A 20,667-nucleotide genomic window follows, 5' to 3' on the forward strand; every position below is an offset into this window, starting at 1 on the left:
AAAACATGGTTTTCTTCAAAATTAGTCATTGTTCAAGAAATTTTTATTTATATTTGGGCCACTAATTTTCATTCTGATTCATGATTCGTACGTGGACTGCTACTTAAAACGCTAAACAGAAAACAGAAGAAAAACAATATATTATTGTATACGGAAAATGTAAATAGAACGATTTCTTTACTATCATATATACACATGTGTCTTTAATATGAATACACATGTGTACAGCATAAGGATTATATAACCCCTACTGATTTTTAGGGGACGTGGTCAGTTATTTCTGCACATAGGAATGTATTGTTCTGCTCAATATTTTGAAATTATTTTTGCACTAACATCATTTAAATGATGCACGGATATAACCTTTTTTATGCCCCTTCAAATAAGGACCATATTGTTTTGCATCTGCCGGTCTGTCGGTATGTCGGTCGGTCAGTAGATCGGTCGGTAGACCTCATGTTGTCTGTTCAATATCTCGAGAATCATTCCTTTGATCACAATGATATTTCATGTGTGTGTTGGTTATGAGTAGAAGAGATTTAATCCACTCTGGACTTATGAAGAACCAGTCTGCACAAACTCTTGGAACCTGGTAGTAAAGAATCACATTTAACTATAACCAGCCTTGATTTAAGAGTATTTCTTAATGTGAAAGAAAATTACTTCCTTTTATACAATATGAAAAAACGCAGCTGACTCGTGGATAGCATTGTCCTCTACTATCTTCTTTAATTTTTAGGTCAAAATTATATTCCTTTTAGTATATGTAGGATTCACCAATACAACCTATAGCTATCATTTGGTCAAGTACTGCCTGACATGTTTCATAACAGTTGTTATGCCATTCTTGGTACACTGGTTTTGACTACTGAAAACTCCGTTCAACTGATCAAGATATATGGATCATGGCGGATGTGAGCAGTCAACAGGTATGCTCACTCCTCCTAAACACCTGATCCCTCCATTGGTGTGTCCAGAGGCTTGTGTTTGCCCAACTCTATTTTGCATTGCTTATAGGAGTTATGACATCACTGTTTCTTATCTTTACCTTTCATGAAACAATTTAAAGTTCAAATGTTGGTGTCTATCTTTGGTTTTGTAAAATGTGTTAGTTATGATGACAGATTCCCGCTTCATGTCCCTGACTTCCTGAAAATAAAACAGTAGAATCGCTGTATTCTATGGATATTTTGATTTGCTATGTGAATATTTCCTAGAAGAATCAGTCGTCTTCTATGGTATTTCAAACCTACCCTTTAAGTCATTGCGGGGAGTGGTGGTGTAAAGTAATGACAAGTCGCACGTTTTGATGCTGGACATTGTGGAAAAGTTTTGCAATTTCAAGTTTACTAAAAATACTTTAATCTTTAATTAGAATCCATAGTCAGAAAAACATTACTTGTCCAGTGGTACTAGTTTAATTTTTAGTATTACCTTCAAGAACCATATAATGAACGCACATAGTTTCCTTTTCATCGTCAATTTTGCATCGTGCATGACATATTCGGCGCAGAAATAGTACATATGCAAGTGTATTTACGTCAAAATTGAACCAAACCCGAATGAAATGTATGGCATATCGAATTAATTGGCCATCCAGTTTCCTAACTTGCTAGCATTGTTTTCTAAACTGTTTATGATTATTCCGCCTTGTGCATCAGAGTTTCTAAACATCTATATTATACAGGACTTGTCTGTAAATCGGACTGACTACACATTTGCCATCCTTACGGGGAACTTCAGTCTTCGTTTTGGAGACACGACAGATTGCAGTGGGCGTGTCGATCGTCTGAATTGTCATTTCTTCGGCAATGCCGTCATTAATACTCGAGGAACAGGGATGATTATCGATCAAAATGTAAGAACAAATTCCTTAATATGGAGTTGTCGAAGATTGTTTTATACCACTTTACAGTATAGTAGTATACAGCTGTATGGATATGAGTAGCATTTACATAATTACACTAAATACAATGATGAAATGCCTTACTTATAGCTTTGCTAAAATGCAGTTTATATGTAAATCAATTGTATCTCTCTTGACCTTTATTGTGTATAAAGGCACTGCTCATCGTTAGAAGTATTCGTAAATTTTCAACGTTGAACAAGATTTATCAGTCATCTGATATGCCTCGGCGGTTTTTCGAACTTTGGTTATTTGCATTCATATTGTGATGCGTGATTTTCGTGTTGGTCTCAAACGTCTTTATCCTCAATTTCCCGAATTTATGTAGCAATATTCCATCATTACCTGGATATAGTGTTTATATCTCTCAACTGATTCGATAAGCAAGATCTTGTTCTGTGTATGATCAGTTTTGGAATCGAGGCAGGCTCCTGACAAACAAGTTGGTGTTACAAGGGTTTAAATAGTCAACATGTTGTATATTTTATGGTAGTGATAATGCTGGAATCTACCAATGCGATCTGTCATTAGGTCAAATGCTGTATCGGGTGTTTATATCGATTGTTAGACCCTTCTTGGCACATTGATCTCGAGTACGGATTACTCCGTTTTTCTGTATAACACATGGGGCTCACGGCGGATGTGACCGGTCGACATCTGATACCATGTCTGTCAGCCATTACCCAACTCTCTGCTCTGTATTGCTTATAGGAGTTGTGAGATTAATTAATGTTTGGTATCTTCACCCTCCATTAATGTAGACGTACGGTTATCAATGTTTGCAGATCCAATGGGGTGTACTAAAACATCACTACACTGCCATACAAAATTTCACACGTTCCACAGACGGCTCTGAAATATCATTCAAATGCGGAGGCTGGTGGGGAAAATGTGGGCCCTTAGACATGCAGATAAAAGTTGTTTTGACATCTGAATTCGGTACGTAGTATTTGTTTCCATTTTCCAACTAGTATTTGCATCTAGCTATCTCTCGATCTATATATATCTTAATCTATTAATCGACCCATCTATAATATATATATATATATTAAATATAGTTGCACAATGTGCTCTTTTTGTAGAACTTGTTATGCTCTGAAGAGCCAAACTACACGGCGAAAGCGCTAAGTGAAATTAATTAAATGTGGATCATGTGTATTTAGTCATCGTTGGATATATTTTTTCCACGTATTACTTATATCATGGACATTTTGTGCAATTTTACTATATACTCAGTTCAACAGTGTGTTACTCTAGTTACCAATGTAGCTTATTGATACTTGTCGTGCTTTTTCCGTGTTGTTTGTTTATTTATTATATGTCTTTTGAAAAACATTTTGGACCAGCTCTTTGGACGAATAAGGCATGTCCTAATTCGCTCACCTTTTAACATTGCATACCAAGAAACATGTAGTCTGCGTTCTAAATAGGTTTGTAGATTAGTGTAGTTGTAGTACTAGATGTATTTATATATAGTTTTTGTTATTATTATCTGTTGATATTGGCCACATTTTGTAATTCTTTTCGTTTGTCCTGAACAAGGGACGGGACGTCCCGAGAATTTGACAATCTGATTGTTCGTGTCTTTGGTCGTATTAGTGTTTTGTATAATTCTTTGTGTTTGACCTTGTATCCATATTGTGGATCCGACACTTTGAGGTATCTGGTGGTGTTGGAACTTTAGTACGCTTAAATATATATATATATATATATATATATATATATATATATATATATATATATATATAACGTAAGGTTGGGTGTTATAATTGTTTGTTTGTGCTTTATATTAAATATTCTATACAATTGCATCAAGAGATCCACTCTCCTTATAAAATATCTTAAACACTGAATGACACAGCGACTGTGTGGGATTGCATCAGTGTGTATTAGTAGCGCTTTAGGAGCATAACAAAGCTTCCTTTTTTAGGGAAGTCGTTGTGGCCGAGTGGACTTACGCACTGGTTTGACAATCTTGCTAGGCGGTGGGTGCCGTACGTCGTTGGTTCGACCCCGGGCTGGGGCGAAAATTTTCAGTACCTAGTTGTGATTATTTAGTGCTTTATATATATATATATATATATATATATATATATATATATGGACCAGTCGTGTATATCAACTTATTTCAAGTTCAACTTTACACCTTGTATTCCCTACAGCTATACTTCTGCTATTGCATCCAAACTTTTCAATTATAATCAAATTTTACAGTACCTAGATATAGAACATTTTCTACGTAATCCATCAACGTGTTCTTGTTTTTAATCTTCTTTCAGCTATAGTCCAGCTGGACATGTCATTACTCGTGATGTTGTTATAGTTGAAAATGAGGACATATAATCACTTATTATAAAAGGTCCTAAATACAGAGAACATCTGTCTCTTAATTGGCGACATAACTGCATCTCTATTTTGAATTATGTCGAAGATTATGCCACCCGATGGAGTAAATATGAAAAAGAAGAACTTGATATATTGTCAGAATGGGTTAAAATCATAAGAGGTATTTTAAAATTCCGCATTAGACATATCAAAATAAAAGTACGTACCATTTATCCTTCCGTGTTTAGTAAACTAGAAGTGATAACAGAATTAGATTAGGTTACATAAGGAATATGTTTTGGTTCCAGCTGACAAACAAGTACGGCTAACAAAAGTGGAATAAATGCCAGGTTTTTTGATAATACAGTTGTATTAATGAACCGACGTGACATAATTTATATTCGGTCTCTTATAAAAACGATGTCCATGACTGCGTTTCCATTTCTTAGTATTAGGAAACAGTATTATCACATTCACGCTATTTCCTTCTGGACAAGTTACATTTCCGACATATACATTATCATTGCATTTATGTGGAAATACAGTGTCCAGGGTCCTGATCCAGTCATCTTCTCGTTGTGTAGGAACATAAGTACTTAATGTTAAATCGTTTGCTTGATGGTATTTTTCCCCTAAAACAATTACCCTCATGGACAAGATGGAGATGTCCGGTAAATCGAAATGCTTGTGAAGAGGTTGGTTACCACCATTATTTATTTAAAATATGTGTCCTAATATTCTTTTATTAAGTGAATCCTTACTAACCCCCCCCCCCCCCCCCACGTCAATTAAGCCATATAGGTTAAACTAACTAGGGTAAACAACGTTAGAAGATTTACAAGTCAAATATTCAACAGTTTTACGTACAGAAAACTTTGGTTCAGTGAAATTGCTGGTAAATACATCTCAAATGATCGGTTTATCACAGGGTTTGCAATTTTTACAGAGTATTGTGAGATCGAGCACATATGATCTGAAAAGGTATCATCAAAAATAGAACATAATAGTATTTTCCTGAGTATAAGACTTTTTGTTTTTTACCAAACTAACAATTTGACGATTGTACATAAGACAAATAGTTGATATATCGAAGGATCATACGAAGGACACCAACCGATCTGCAGGAACCTGTGTCCCTTATAGGCTCCACAGATTGCCACCATTTTATACTGGCCACCGTGTCACCCAGTATTGTTTAGTTATTGTGTATATTCATGAAAGAACATGTATCGAGTGACAAGTATCCTCGGTAACAAACTCTCCACCAACAGGGATACAAGCTCGATGGTTAAATGAAAGGTGAAGATAATAAATAAGTATTTCGTTATAAATAAATCGTTATTTGAATGACACAATCGTATATTTCTGCGATTAACCATCATATCTGCTTAATTCAGGCAATTCTTAATATTTCATTGCAGTGCCAGATATAGAAGCGCAATCAGAGGTGTGCATCATGTAACGAAATATGATGGTGATGGAGTCGTTCTAACAAACACAAAATATCCAGTGCAAGTTGACAGTATGCCGGTGATGCAAAACAGGAGTTCTTTTAACTGGACTTTAAATATTTACCTCTCTGGGAGTTTTTAATGATATGTTTAAACCTCTTAATCAAAACGTTTGGACATGTCTTTGTAATGTTGTGTATAAATGTCTCTCATTACGTGAATGTGCTTTATCTAGAACTCAAAGTAACGAATCCAATAACATTGCATAAAGGCAGACAAAGCAACTATCATTTGCTGTAATCTTCAATTAAAGATAATTTATTTCAAAATTTTAAAACATTAACAACACATTTGCTGCAATTAAACGAGATTGAACGATATTTTCTCTCAATCGCCCTACAGGGAAACTAAAATAATCGCATGACTGACTTACAATATTAGGACGCAAGTGGAAATACACCAGATGGCTTTCATGGATAATTATTTTTATTGGCATCGCAATAATACATATACTGTACTACTAATATCAATTAACTGACGCAGTTTTCCTTTTTAATTATGCATAACACAAAATGTATCGTGCGATTAATTTGCAAGAACTGTTTTGAGTGTATGTCTCTCTGTGATATTTTTGTATATTTGCATATTCATGAATAAATAAAGAAATACTGCAGGGATTGTCCTTCGAGAAGCACAAGCAAATTTTTAGCTGAACATTTTAGATTTTATTTTTTCATGTTTAATTGTTCGGATTCTTAATTCTAAGAATCATGCAATATTGGATTTCCGCGGCACAACCAATGTTGTGAAAATGGGTCATACCTTTAGGGAAAAATCATATGGGTGTATATTCTATGAGAATCTGTTTATTTTGATATTGCATCACTCGGTATTATTTACACGACAGAAAACAAAAAAGTTTTTACCGTGTACTAATTTATATAAAAATTGTCGGCAATATCAAAAGGGAATGGGTGATTTCGGTAAATTTATAGCAAAATTGCAATAACATGAAAATCAAATCATTGCTTTTTAGTGAATAATCGAAATTTAAAAAGCAGTCCTAATATTTACATTTTCCATATTGGTACACAAGACATGTATACTTTGATACAGCAGGCCTAATCTAAGAAATAGAAATATATGGGTACATCTGCAATATATCAGATGATGTGAATAAGGATGGTGCATATCCATTTCAATTTAGTGGATTTGAGAGAGGGTTGATGAGACTAAGATAAAACATGTACCTTTGTCCAGGAGAGGGGAGAGCTACATACTGTACATAAAATAGTATGAACACAATTCTGACTAATAATTGATATACCACATAAAGTGTTGGGATAAAAAAGCAATGTCGCAATTTATTATCGACTCGTAAATAACTCATTGGGCATCCAATTTCATTAAAGTTATATATATTACATGTACTTTGTCTTTCATTTAACAATTTCACCACTGTGTTTTAAAAATATAGACTCTTTTTTATATGCAAGGGGCCTCCGTGGCCGAGTGGTCAGAGCATCGCGTTCAAAACCACACGGCCTCTCACCTCTGTCGGCGCGGGTTCGAATCCCACTCGCGCCGGTAAGTGAGGAATTTTCCCAATTTACTTTCGGAACTATTTTTTAAAAGTTATTTCTGAAAAATATTAAGTACTCTCATATTTATCAATAACAATATTGGTACTCCAAACCAGTCAACCCTTCATAATTCGTTGTGGTGGCAGATGTAAAAGCGAAATCAGACGTCTGCATCATATGATTAGAATCAGTGCGGCAGGTAAATGTTGTCCAGAGGAAAACAACACAAGTGTAGTAAAAGGATGTCATGAGATGCCAGTGATCCAGATGATAAATCAATTTTGCAATTGGACTTTTTTTTTTATTTCTATGAGGTTTCAATAAGTGATTGAACACTGTGACATGTCTGATTAATATGATGTTTATTTCATCTTGCATTAATTACTGTTGTTGTCGAAAACATTGTTTGTTTCTAAACCGCAAAGTAATGGAGTAAATCAAGATGTGAAACGAAATGTTTTAAACCAAAGTGTATTGTAATAATTTGCCGAGTTTCTCATTGTACGTAATCAAATATACCAATAGTTGATAGCTTTGTTTACGAATAGTGTGCGTGCACATGGGACTCTGCATTATGTATATGTATTTTTTGCTGCTGTTTGTATCGTGAAGGACTTTAAAAACAAAGTAATGATTTTTTTCTGTTTGAATTATTATTCATCATTTCAATAACGAAATACAATATGTATTGTATGATATTTTATGGTCCATTGATATTAAACCTGCAGATAATGCACGTGAATTGGGAGTTTATAATCTTGCGTTAAGAAATGTTATTTTAGACTTTATTACCAGTTACATCTACTATGTAACGTTTGTAATGACACGTTGACGACACGTTTTTGACTAATAGAAAGTAAATAGTGTTCTAAAGAGAATGTTGTCTGTGTCATTCTTTTAACAATGACTTTCCAATTTATTGTGAAGTTTATGGCTGAGGCTAACGGTTGTGCAACGCAACATCTGCCCAGATAGGCTCACATATCTTCCAATAGGTATAAATCCTAGGACATAACCGACCGAAGAACGTTGATACCGTTCATTGAAGAATATTTAAGTAAGTTTTGCCGTGCATTTGCCCACTTCTGAAAAAAACCCATTGTCATGTCTATACTACCGCCGTGATGTTATTACATTGTTTGTGCTACTGTATTACTGATACTACAGTCTGTACACGTAATACATACTACAGGATTATATATACTGTTGTACACACTGACTGGTACAGTGCTAATCAAAATGACAAACTGTGAGCAAAAATTATAGTTTTCGCAGTTTTAACAATGACTCTACTTTTGCCAATACTGCCACGTTCAAAGCCTCGATTGTTTATATAACGTTCATGTACACGACAATAAACTCGACCTCGGCATTACTAAAATTAAATATGGACTGCTCAAACAAGACCGATGTCCAGTTGATATTGTTAACCTCCACTCTCTGGACCACTGCACTTTGTAACGCCAGTGATTCTGTTTCAGTTGTATAATGGTCTCCTGTGGCGGATCTCATGGTTTTTCAACGTTCCAGATACTGGTAAGATAAATGAACCGACGAGGACGTCCAAGCATCTGCTTAGTGGTATTCTTCGTAATTCTAAAACTATTTTACAATTGATGTTGCGGTACAAATAGTTGACCACTTCTTTGACAATCCTTTATTAATGATGTCTGAAGAGCCGTTGCAACGAACGGACTATTGAGCAGAGATTAACATTAAAACGCTTTGTTACCTCCCGCTGATAAAGTCTGCTTGTAGTTTGTTTTCGGATTTCATTATTGAAATTCGGCATAATCCTTTTCTCCATGTTTAAATATAATAGCGAGGAAATGTTATATTTACTATGTATATTCAAAATGATATAACCCATATAGTGGGATGATGTATCCATGAAATTCGGGTATTGACCTATATTATGGCTTAGTGTTGGACTTTCAAGATTTGGTCTTATTAAATTATTCACTTCCAGCCGCCGTCCAACATGGGTTAAATAAAAACCGACATAAAAACTATTTGAAGACAAATCAAGGAAACCTTAAAGCATTTAGATAATTAAATTTTGGGCAGTTTTATAGAACGTTTGGACAGCAGACTGGCAGATGTTAAGAAAATAGTAGAGCAACAAGAAGGTAAATTCGGAAACGTTATGTCTGACGGTTAGATATTTAAAAAAAAATGATGGAGACGAAGAGCAGCACTAAATCAAGAACGCGAGTACATCGCTACAGCCAACAAAAGGTTGAATACACTCAACGCAGAACAGCAGAATGTTTGATTATCATTAAGGATAAACAAAAAAATGAATCAGACGTGCATATTTGTGAGAGGCAGGGTATACATATGTAGATAAATATGTGAAGAATCGAATTGCAACGGACTAAAAGGACGAAACGAAAATTAACAAGGCACAAGCGAGAGCCGAATGAAAAGTACAATCGTATCCTAAGCCGTATTTACACCCAACGTCGACAAAGATGGGGATCTGGAGATCGGTGTACTGTTACAGTTGCTAAGGGAATGCTGAGGAAAAGCTACACCGACAAAATGAAAGAAAAAAATGAACTGCTTTGAAACAAGAAACACTTGGTTGAACACGTTATTAAAGGAGCAGGTAACTAAATCATATTTTTAAGAAAATTATTTTAAATATATATGGATTTTTTAACAAACAAAAATGCAAAATTATTGATTTGATATCTACTAGATCTTCTTGAAGCTGATTTCTAAAAGGATTAAATGCACCGCTTTTTGTGAGTTTCAAAATCGTGTTCAACTCCATTAAATATAGTCCATGACATCGAGTTATTGGTATGCACAACATTTATAAGTGATATTGGCAGGGGTGGAACGCTTGACTGCCCCCATTGTCTGAAGAAAATGGGTACAGTAAATGTAGTTCACGCACTTGCATTCACCAGGAATTCTTTTTCAATTAAATAGCCAGTATTTAATATGCATCAATTCCATCTTTATAATCATAATCATATCTGATATCATGCTTTTATCAAAAAACAAACAAGAGTTGGCAAAAGACAACATGGCTCTCCATGTTGATTAATGGTGTTGATAAAGTATGTCAGATTTTAAGGTCACACCCATGAAATTTCCAATACAATTAGAAGGTTCTTGGTCTTGTCACAGTATACGTATACAATGTAATATACTTGTAATTAAAATTAAAACACGCACTACAAATGTATGCCACACCACCATACTCTTGAGTTTATTATATTTATTATATACCCATTATGGAATATGTTATTTTTAATTGAATATCTATCATCATTTCAATTAACACAGTGACATAGATTTAGGAATTCAGCATTAGTATATAGCTAATGCTCGTTATTTTGCCTGTCCAAATTTAAAAATGAAAAATCACTATCATTTTCATTAAGATTTCCCCCCTACCTATACGCAGATTTTAGTCAATCTATTTTTAAAAATACTGGTATATAAAAAGAGGGTGCATATTTTCAAACACAGTGGTAACATTGTCAAATGAAAGGAAACGTACATGTAATATATATATATATATATATATATATATATATATATATATATAACTTTAATGAAATTGGATGTCAAGTGAGTTGTTTACAAGTTGGTAATAAATTGTAAAATGGCTTTTTTTGTAATCCCAACTCCTTATGTGGTATATCAATTATTAGTCAGAATTGTTTCCATACTATTTTATGTACTGTATGTAGCGCTCCCCTCTCCTGGACAAAGGTACATGCTTTCTCTAAGTCCCTTCACCCCTCTCTCAAATCCACTCAATTGAAATGGATATACACCGTCCATATTCGCATCATCTGATGTACTGTATTTCTTAGATTAGGCCTGCTGCATAAAAGCATGGATGTCTTGTGTACCAAAGTTCACAATGTAAATATGAGGATTGTTTGTTTGTTTTTTTTTTGAATTTCTATCTTTCACTCAAAAGCAATAGTTTGATTTTCATTTTAATGTAATTTTGCGATAAATCTACCGAAATCACCCAATCCGACTTGAAATGTGATATCCCTCTGTGTTGGCTGCCGCGTTGGCATTAGTCTGGTGTTCGGTGCTTACTTTGAGGGATTTCATAGAGTGTGTCATAGCTGGTGTATTCTCCAAGTAAACCCAACCCGGTTTTTTTTGGATATGCACCATGTGATGAACACGAACTGTAAATAGTAGTACCCAACACTACATGTCTACGCCATAGTGGTGAATTTACAATCGAATTCCCGCCATTGTTCACGCTTCAGCATTCCTAGTTACAACGTACCATCTATAGATTCCAAGAACGATTGCTAACAATCTCTATATTTAATTGAATATTGTACCATTGATAAAATCGGAATAAAAATTGTCTACACTTTTGAAGATTGATCATGATAATTGAAGACTTCATCTTGAGATATGTATACGTGTTATTTTATTTCAGTGTTGCTGTTTTGAGTATTCCCATTTAATATTGCCGACAATTTCTATCAATTAGTACACGGTAAAAGTTTTTGGTTTCTGTCGTGTAAATTATACTGAGTGATGCAAGATCAAAATAAACAGATTTTCATAGAATATAGAATTGATTTTTCCCTAAAAGTATGACCCATTTTCGTAACATTGGTTGTGCTGCGGAAATTCAATATTGTATGAATCTTAGCATCAAGCATTCTAAACATTGAAAATGGAAAAATAAAATACAAAATGTTCAGCTAAAATCGTTCCGTGCTCCTCGACGGAAAATCATTTTGTTTATTTATTCATGAATATGCAAGTATACAAAAATATCACTGAGTTATAAATTCAAAACTGTTCTTGCAAAATAACCGCAGGATACATTTTGTGTTATGCATAATTAAAAAGAAAAAAAATTAAAAAGAAAAAACTGTTTCAGTTAATTGATAGTTAATTGATAGTAAGATAAAGTAGATGTATAATCATCAACCATTACCCACGACAGCTATCTGGTGCATTTCCAATTGTGTTCTAAAGTTGTAAATCAGTCATGTGGTAAGTTTATTTCCCTGTAGGACGATTGAGAAAATATCGGTCAATGTTATTCAATAGCAGCGAAGAACGTAAAACAAATATCATACTTTGTGAACTCTTCTAAGGAACACAATATTAAGAGATCGGGAAAGACGGACCCCTGGATGTACCAGAAGTAGAATTATATGTCTAGAAGGACTCAGCATCCGCTGTAGACCAGTCAAATCCGCCGTTAGTCCGTAGATCTTGCTCAGGTAAACATAGTAATCCGTAGTCAAAATCACTGTGCCAAGAACGGCCTAACAATCGGTATGAAACACGTCAGACAGCATTTGACCCAAAACTATGTAATATTGGAATACTAGATAATCATAGCGACCATATAATTTACGAAACGCTTACTTTAAATAAAACCCCTGTGTCATCAACATGTTTTTCACTAGCCTGTCTCGGTTTAAAAACTGACTATACGCAGAACAAGCTCATGCTTATCAACTCAGTTGAGATTTAAATATCATATACAAGTGCTACTTAAATAAGGGACGTTGGCGACAGAAAAGCTGGAATCATCCCGTTTGTCATAAAGTTGAGTTGTTAGTTTTACAGGGATATATCAAATCGATATGTTAATGATAATGATTATTGTTAATAAATAAAACATGGTCGATGCATCATTTAACTATCGAGTTGAGGGCCACGGAAATAGAAACGGTTTTAACTCTCATGTAAAAACTATTGAAAGGTGAAAATAACTAACAGTTATCAATCGCATAACTCATATAAGCAATATAAAGTAGATAGTTGGGCACACACGGACCCCTGGACACACCAGAGGTGGGAGTAGGTGCCTAGGGGGAGTAAATATCCTTGTCTACTAATACTACTCATTTGTATTTATAAAAAACGCCACGCAATCTGTAACATATTCGTCATACTTTGATATGTAAATGGACATATATGATAAAGGCAAACTAGCAACTCAACTTAACGACACACATGATGATAATGGTAATAACATATGTATACAGCGACACATATGATGAAATACCACTCTGGCTGTTCCACAAACATGGGTATACATGTGTACATTACATGCATTCAAGGTATTCAATGTTTAACAAAAGGACAATGAAGAAACTTTGAGGGATTTAAATCAACAAAATGCTCATTGTTAAATAAGGCTAATGATGAAAGTGAAGTATATGAAATCCACTTGGCAGACAAATTATTAGCAGCTTTTTGCACTTGAGATTTCCTTTGAAGTGTTACGGGTAGAAAAATCGAATTTCCTAAGCATGTGTGCTGTAAATGATAAATTTTATTTCATATCTTCATGCATAGGTGTATGGAAATAGACTTTCTTCTGAAAATATCTGGATACAATATAATATTCACATATACTTCATTGCTACATTGAATGTGAAATAAATCATGAAAGCAGTAGACACAATTTTGAAAATCACTGTTGGAAAAGAATTCTTATTTAATGAAACCTTCAACATGAAGTCATAATTACAAGAATCATACCATTCATTAAATAAATATGAAATATGATCACTATCTATTGAATGCCTTAAAAAGGGACATTAGTAAATAATATTTTAAAAAATATTAATAAAGTTAACCTTTAAATGTGAGTGTGTTAGAATTAATGATATCTAAATTTTCTACGCCAGGATTACTTAGCAACTCCATCAAAATGAAAGTTCGAAAACTGATATTAAAGATACCTACACTTGTAATATAGTCCGTAGAACAGTGGTTATATAGATACATGTAAGTTAGTCCGTAGAACAGTGTTTATATAGATACATGTAAGTTAGTCCGTAGAACAGTGTTTATATAGATACATGTAAGCTAGTCCGTAGAACAGTGTTCATATAGATACATGTAAGCTAGTCCGTAGAACAGTGTTATACAGATACATGTAAGCTAGTCCGTAGAGCAGTGTTATACAGATACATGTAAGCTAGTCCGTAGAACAGAGTTGATATAGATACATGTAAGTTAGTCTGTAGGACAGTATTATATAGATACATGTAAGCTAGTTCATAGAACAGTGTTCATATAGATACATGTAAGCTAGTCCGTAGAGCAGTGTTATACAGATACATGTAAGCTAGTCCGTAGAACAGAGTTGATATAGATACATGTAAGTTAGTCCGTAGGACAGTGTTTATATAGATACATGTAAGCTAGTCCGTAAAATAGTGTTAATATAGATACATGTAAGCTAGTCCGTAGAACAGTGTTATACAGATACATATAAGTTAGTCCGTAGGACAGTGTTTATATAGATACATGTAAGTTAGTCCGTAGAACAATGTTTATATAGATACATGTAAGCTAGTCCGTAGAACAGTGTTTATACAGATACATGTAAGCTAGTCCGTAGAACAGTGTTTATATAGATACATGTAAGCTAGTCTGTAGAACAGTGTTATACAGATACATGTTAGCTAGTCCGTAGAACAGTGTTATACAGATACACGTAAGCTAGTCCGTAGAACAGAGTTTATACAGATACATGTAAGCTAGTCCGTAGAACAGTGTTATACAGATACATGTAAGCTAGTCCGTAGAACAGTGTTCATATAGATATATGTAAGCTAGTCCGTAGAACAGGGTTTATATAGATACATGTAAGTTAGTCCGTAGAACAGTGTTTATATAGATACATGTAAGCTAGTCCGTAGAACAGTGTTATACAGATACATGTAAGCTAGTCCATAGAACAGTGTTATACAGATACATGTAAGTTAGTCCGTAGAACAGTGTTATACAGATACATGTAAGATAGTCCGTAGAACAGTGTTTATATAGATACATGTAAGCTAGTCCGTAGAACAGTGTTCTATAGATACATGTAAGCTAGTCTGCAGAACAGGGTTGATATAGATACATGAAAGTTAGTCCGTAGAACAGGGTTGATATAGATACATGTAAGTTATTCCGTAGAACAGGGTTTATATAGATACATGTAAGCTAGTCCGTAGAATAGTGTTTATATAGATACATGTAAGCTAGTCCATAGAACAGTGTTATACAGATATATGTAAGCTAGTCCATAGAACAGTGTTATACAGATACATGTAAGCTAGTCCGTAGAACAGTGTTATACAGATACATGTAAGCTAGTCCGTAGAACAGTGTTTATATAGATACATGTAAGCTAGTCCGTAGAACAGTGTTATACAGATACATGTAAGCTAGTCCGTAGAACAGTGTTATACAGATACATGTAAGCTAGTCCATAGAACAGTGTTATAAAGATACATGTAAGCTAGTCCGTAGAACAGTGTTATACAGATACATGTAAGCTAGTCCGTAGAACAGTGTTTATATAGATACATGTAAGCTAGTCCATAGAACAGTGTTATAAAGATACATGTAAGCTAGTCCGTAGAACAGTGTTATACAGATACATGTAAGCTAGTCCATAGAACAGTGTTATAAAGATACATGTAAGCTAGTCCGTAGAACAGTGTTATACAGATACATGTAAGCTAGTCCGTAGAACAGTGTTTATATAGATACATGTAAGCTAGTCCGTAGAACAGTGTTTATATAGATACATGTAAGCTAGTCTGTAAAACAGTGTTTTCGCATGACATTTTTTAAAACAAGGGGATTAATTGACAATATTGCAATCCTTAAGAAGAGGAAGACTACTCCATCAACTTAATAGCAAGTCTTTCCATAAATCGCTTTGCCTCACTCTTACCAAAACTAAATGATAGCTGCAACTTTGCCACAAGCTCGTGGTAAGTTTATAGTAAATGTTTACCATAAGTATTCACCAAACATTGCAGAATTTGCCAGTAATGACAAACAGTAGTAGAAAATTTCTGGCAAACATATGGTGATTAAACAAAGATTTGCCGTTAGTGGCAAACAGCTGCGGAACTTTTCTTCTTCCATCTGAACGTATCTAGGGTCGTGAGTACCCAGTTGAAAGAATGCAACAGTCGAACACTACCTCTCAATAAACGATATAAATACAACAGTACATATTTAGCAGTACTCAGAAAGAGCACACGATGAATATGAGTAACAGAAGTTAACAGAATAAATCATACTCACACATCATAAATTACTGCTTTGCTACATAGGTGGAACGTTACTTTGGGTTCTAGATAAAGCACATTCACATAATAGCAAACATTGATACACAGTATTGCAAAATTGTCAAAATCCTTTGATAAGAGGTTTAAACATATCCTTAAAAACGCTCAGAGAGGACGAAATTAGAGGTAAAAATTTGAAGTCCAGTTAAAAAAAATCCTGTTTTGCATCGCCGGCATATCATCAACTTGAACTGGATATTTTTTGTTTGTTAGAACGACTCCATCACCATCATATTTTGTTACATGATGCACACCTCTGATTGCGCTTCTATATCTGGCACTGCAATGAAATGTTAAGAATTGCCTGGATTAAGCTCATACGATGGTTAATCAGTAATATATCATTGTTTCATTTAAATAACAATTTATTTATAACAAATCATGTATTTATTATCTTCACCTTTCATTTAACTATCGAGCTTGTATCTCTGCTGGTGAACAGTCTGTCCCCAAGAATACTTGTCGCTCGATATATGTTATTTCATGAATATACACAATAACAAAACAATACTGGCGGACACAACGCCCAGTTCAAAATGATGTCACTCTGTAGAGTCTATAAGGGGCTCAGGCTCTTAAAATTGGCTGGTGTCCCTCGGATTATCCTTTCAGATATCAAAGATTTAGGAGAGGTTACTCTATGATATAACTCGCATCTACTCTGCTATAAGAGTGAATGTTGGTAGTTGATAGATGAGCGATGTATTATCTAGATACATGTATCTAAATTATTACTTATTTGTAAGTTAAAATATAAAGCATACGCTTGCATTGTGTGTTCCAAGAGGACAAAACCCGGTGAACCCCGATCATTACATGTAAAAAATAGATAAAAAACATTTCTTAAGAAAATATTTTTAGTAGAAACGAACGAATCTGACTGCATTTACAATCAATGTCAACATATCTACAACTCTAATCGTTCCATGCTTAAAGTTTCGCAAACATTCAGTACTACCATAAAGGGGGGGGGGGGGGGTAAATAAAAATTCGCATGCAAAATTAATGGAAAAACTACACTCTCAAAACAAAAGAATCTCCTGTTCCTACGTCGCTGTAATATTTATTTGTTTATAGAGTCGCCTTTAAGTTACATTTGTCGATAACTGACGCACGTGTTCTGCGACATAGTCTTATTTAAAAATGCATCATAGCTAGTCATTGCTTACTATTTTCATCATTAACTGGTGGAACTGGTGATGAAGTATCAGAATGCGATTTTCACACAGAAGGAGAACTTTCTTTTCCTGCATTTACACTTTAACCATCCCACTCACCTTCGGTCGCTTAGCATTTAGTGGCATGTGCACAAAACACTGCTTAATGACTATATCCGAATCATGCGCGGATCTAGAGTGGAGGTCCGGACACCCCCTCCCCTCTGGAATTAAAGTTGCATGTAAGTTGTGCACATAGTAATGAGGACTAACCAAAGCACAATATTATCATTTGTATAAAACTGGAACAATTGTTTGATATCCTTTTCCCAATCTACATAATTACCGGTGATTAATATAAATATTCTAACCAAGCAGTAATCTTGGCTTTTTTCAATTTCAATTTCACTAGAAATCTTTGTGAAAATAATGTAAGTTCTCAACAAAGCACAGAAATTTGGATACAGCGCGGTAATAATATATTAATTTTAGCAAAGCATGATATTTTGTAGCATTGAAGTTTGAACTCTCGATATTTTCTTTGTTTAAACTTCAAATAATTCAAATAGCCGACGTTATAGAAATAAAGTAAAAGTATTGAACAATTGTTCAATGTGTTGTAATCGTACACTACCATTATTTGGAGACTTTAGTGAAATGAAGAATCCAACATAACTTTCCGAAATTTCGCTGTATTTAGATATATTTCGGTTGAGCATCACTGAAGAGACATTATTTGTCGAAATGCGCATCTGGTGCATCAAAATTGGTACCGTATAAGTTTTACATAGATGAAGTACGTCAGTCGCGCGTCATTTACTACAAAAGAAAATCGCATATCCCCATATCCGTGGAAATCGTGCAGCATGCAGAAAGTACCCTGAATATGTGTCTGGCAAAATCAAGTGACGAAATCCTTGTACACAACAATGGCTTCCAAGAACATGTGCCGGTCATGGTCACGGTCTGATGATATCGTGGCACTTTTGCACGATGATGAATATCTAATATGAATGTAGGATCGAATGAAACTTAATTGGCTGTTTTATAATAATGTTAAGTAAAATATATTCTACAATTTTACGTTCTGTGGTAATTTTCTTGAGATCGATTAGGTGAAAAACGTGAACAAGCATACGATATGTCTCCGAGTAAAACATTACTTAACCGCCGAGTTTCACCTAAAAAAAAACTATTTGGTAAACAATGCGCACCCCTTTCTCACACCAAAAATCCCTGCATTTTGATTTTGAATTTTTTCCCGACCCTCACCCTCTTTAAGAGGGGACAAGCCCCTCCCACACTCTTTCCCTCCTCGCAACGCGACTCGGCCGTCTACTTACAGCAGCCGGACTAGTCACAAATCAGCAGGACTAGTAAATTATAGATTCTAGTAGTCCTTTTCACTAGCATAGTGAAAAAACTTAGTGTCAAAAACTGATTAGATCTTACACCTTTCATTATTTTGACAATTGCTGGACAATATAAATATCTTTGACTTTATATATGCTGATGCACTGTTATAGTGATTGACTTTGGTACTGTTAATAGACAGTCTCTGCTTCATTCATCATTAGAAACTGGCCGAAAAGGAATTGTTGAATTATTTATTAGACAGGAAAACCAAGATTGTTTTCATATCTCCGACTAAATCGGCATGTATCAAAAGGTAGAAGGGGGGGGGGGGGTCAAAAATATACGGTCCTCTCCCATGCGGACTTCGGATGTGGTTTGAGACAATGAATATGATTTATGATTCAAACTTTTTTCCTTTGCGTAAATACTAATGCATTGAAAGATTTGTTATATAAAGATAATTGTCAGGAGCCTGTATATATTTTTTTAATAAAGAGTGTAATTAATAGATACAAGTGTATATGCTAAAACATTGAATATAATACCGACAAGATTATTTTTTGTTAGGTTTTTCATGGTGTCAGTGTCAACTCTTGTGTAGAACTTATCACATTGTTTGTAAATCTTATCACATCCTATAAGGTTTACATTCGGTCCATGTGTTGAATTTAAAAAAAACTTTTTCAAGTTTGATTTATAATATTTCTTTTCACATATATTCTGAATGAATTTCATGTTCTTTTTACTACATGTACAATCCAATGTAACATTGGTTAGTGCGTGTTCCTTCGCTGAAAACATTTAGTGCGCTCGAAAAAAAAAAACGAACAAAGTGTACATATACACACAAGAATAACTTAAGGTAACCACGCCCTACGTACATATATGATATTCATTAAATTTAGATTAAAATAATGCAAATTGGATGCAAATGTAAATACAATGTTAGAATTGAATGAATATATATGGGTTGCTCTACAATTCTTAGATACAATTACACTAATCGTCCTTCAATTCACAGTATCATAGTGAACAATTGTTTAATAAAACTTAGAGCATATGGCGACATGAATTGGATTATTTTCATATTGAGTTCATGACATAGCTTTCTTGTTCATGACGTCGCATAAAGTAACGTCAAAATGACACAACGTTATCGTAAACTATGCTGTATTTACATATGTATTATACATAAGTAAAGCTTTTTACGAAGACATCATAACCATTTTATGTAAGTATACACCATGTGAAAGAATTTTGAGGAATATCATTTAATTTGGACGGGGGGCAAATTTTGGCCCCAAACGTACCTTGTCCTTTGACTAGTCCACAAGGAAATAACATGAATGTTACAATACTTTTTCCTAATAATCAAAAACGGAAACGCAGTTTTAGACACCGTTTATATAAAAGATCAAGTATGAATTGTGTCACGTAAAGTTTATTAATACAACTGTATTGTTAACAAACCTCACATTTATTCCACTCTTGGTAAGCTTACATGTTCTCCAACTGCTCTTTCAAAATATGAAATTCTTCAAAACAATGTTTCAGTTTTGACACATTTAATACCCCAGTTAATGGAACGAATATATATGAGTTACTGTTACTAAACTAGATTTCTAAACTACATAGAAACCCTCATAAACAGAAATACATTGCTGGATCCCGTAATTATTCTACCAACCCCCTATCTTTGATCTTCACGAAAATATTAACAGCTGTGATGGAGGAACTACAAACGTACTGGGCGACTACATATGCCAGTGAATCAAACATGGA

This window comes from Ostrea edulis, chromosome 10 (assembly GCF_947568905.1).
Source record: "Ostrea edulis chromosome 10, xbOstEdul1.1, whole genome shotgun sequence".
Classification (NCBI taxonomy): domain Eukaryota; kingdom Metazoa; phylum Mollusca; class Bivalvia; order Ostreida; family Ostreidae; genus Ostrea; species Ostrea edulis.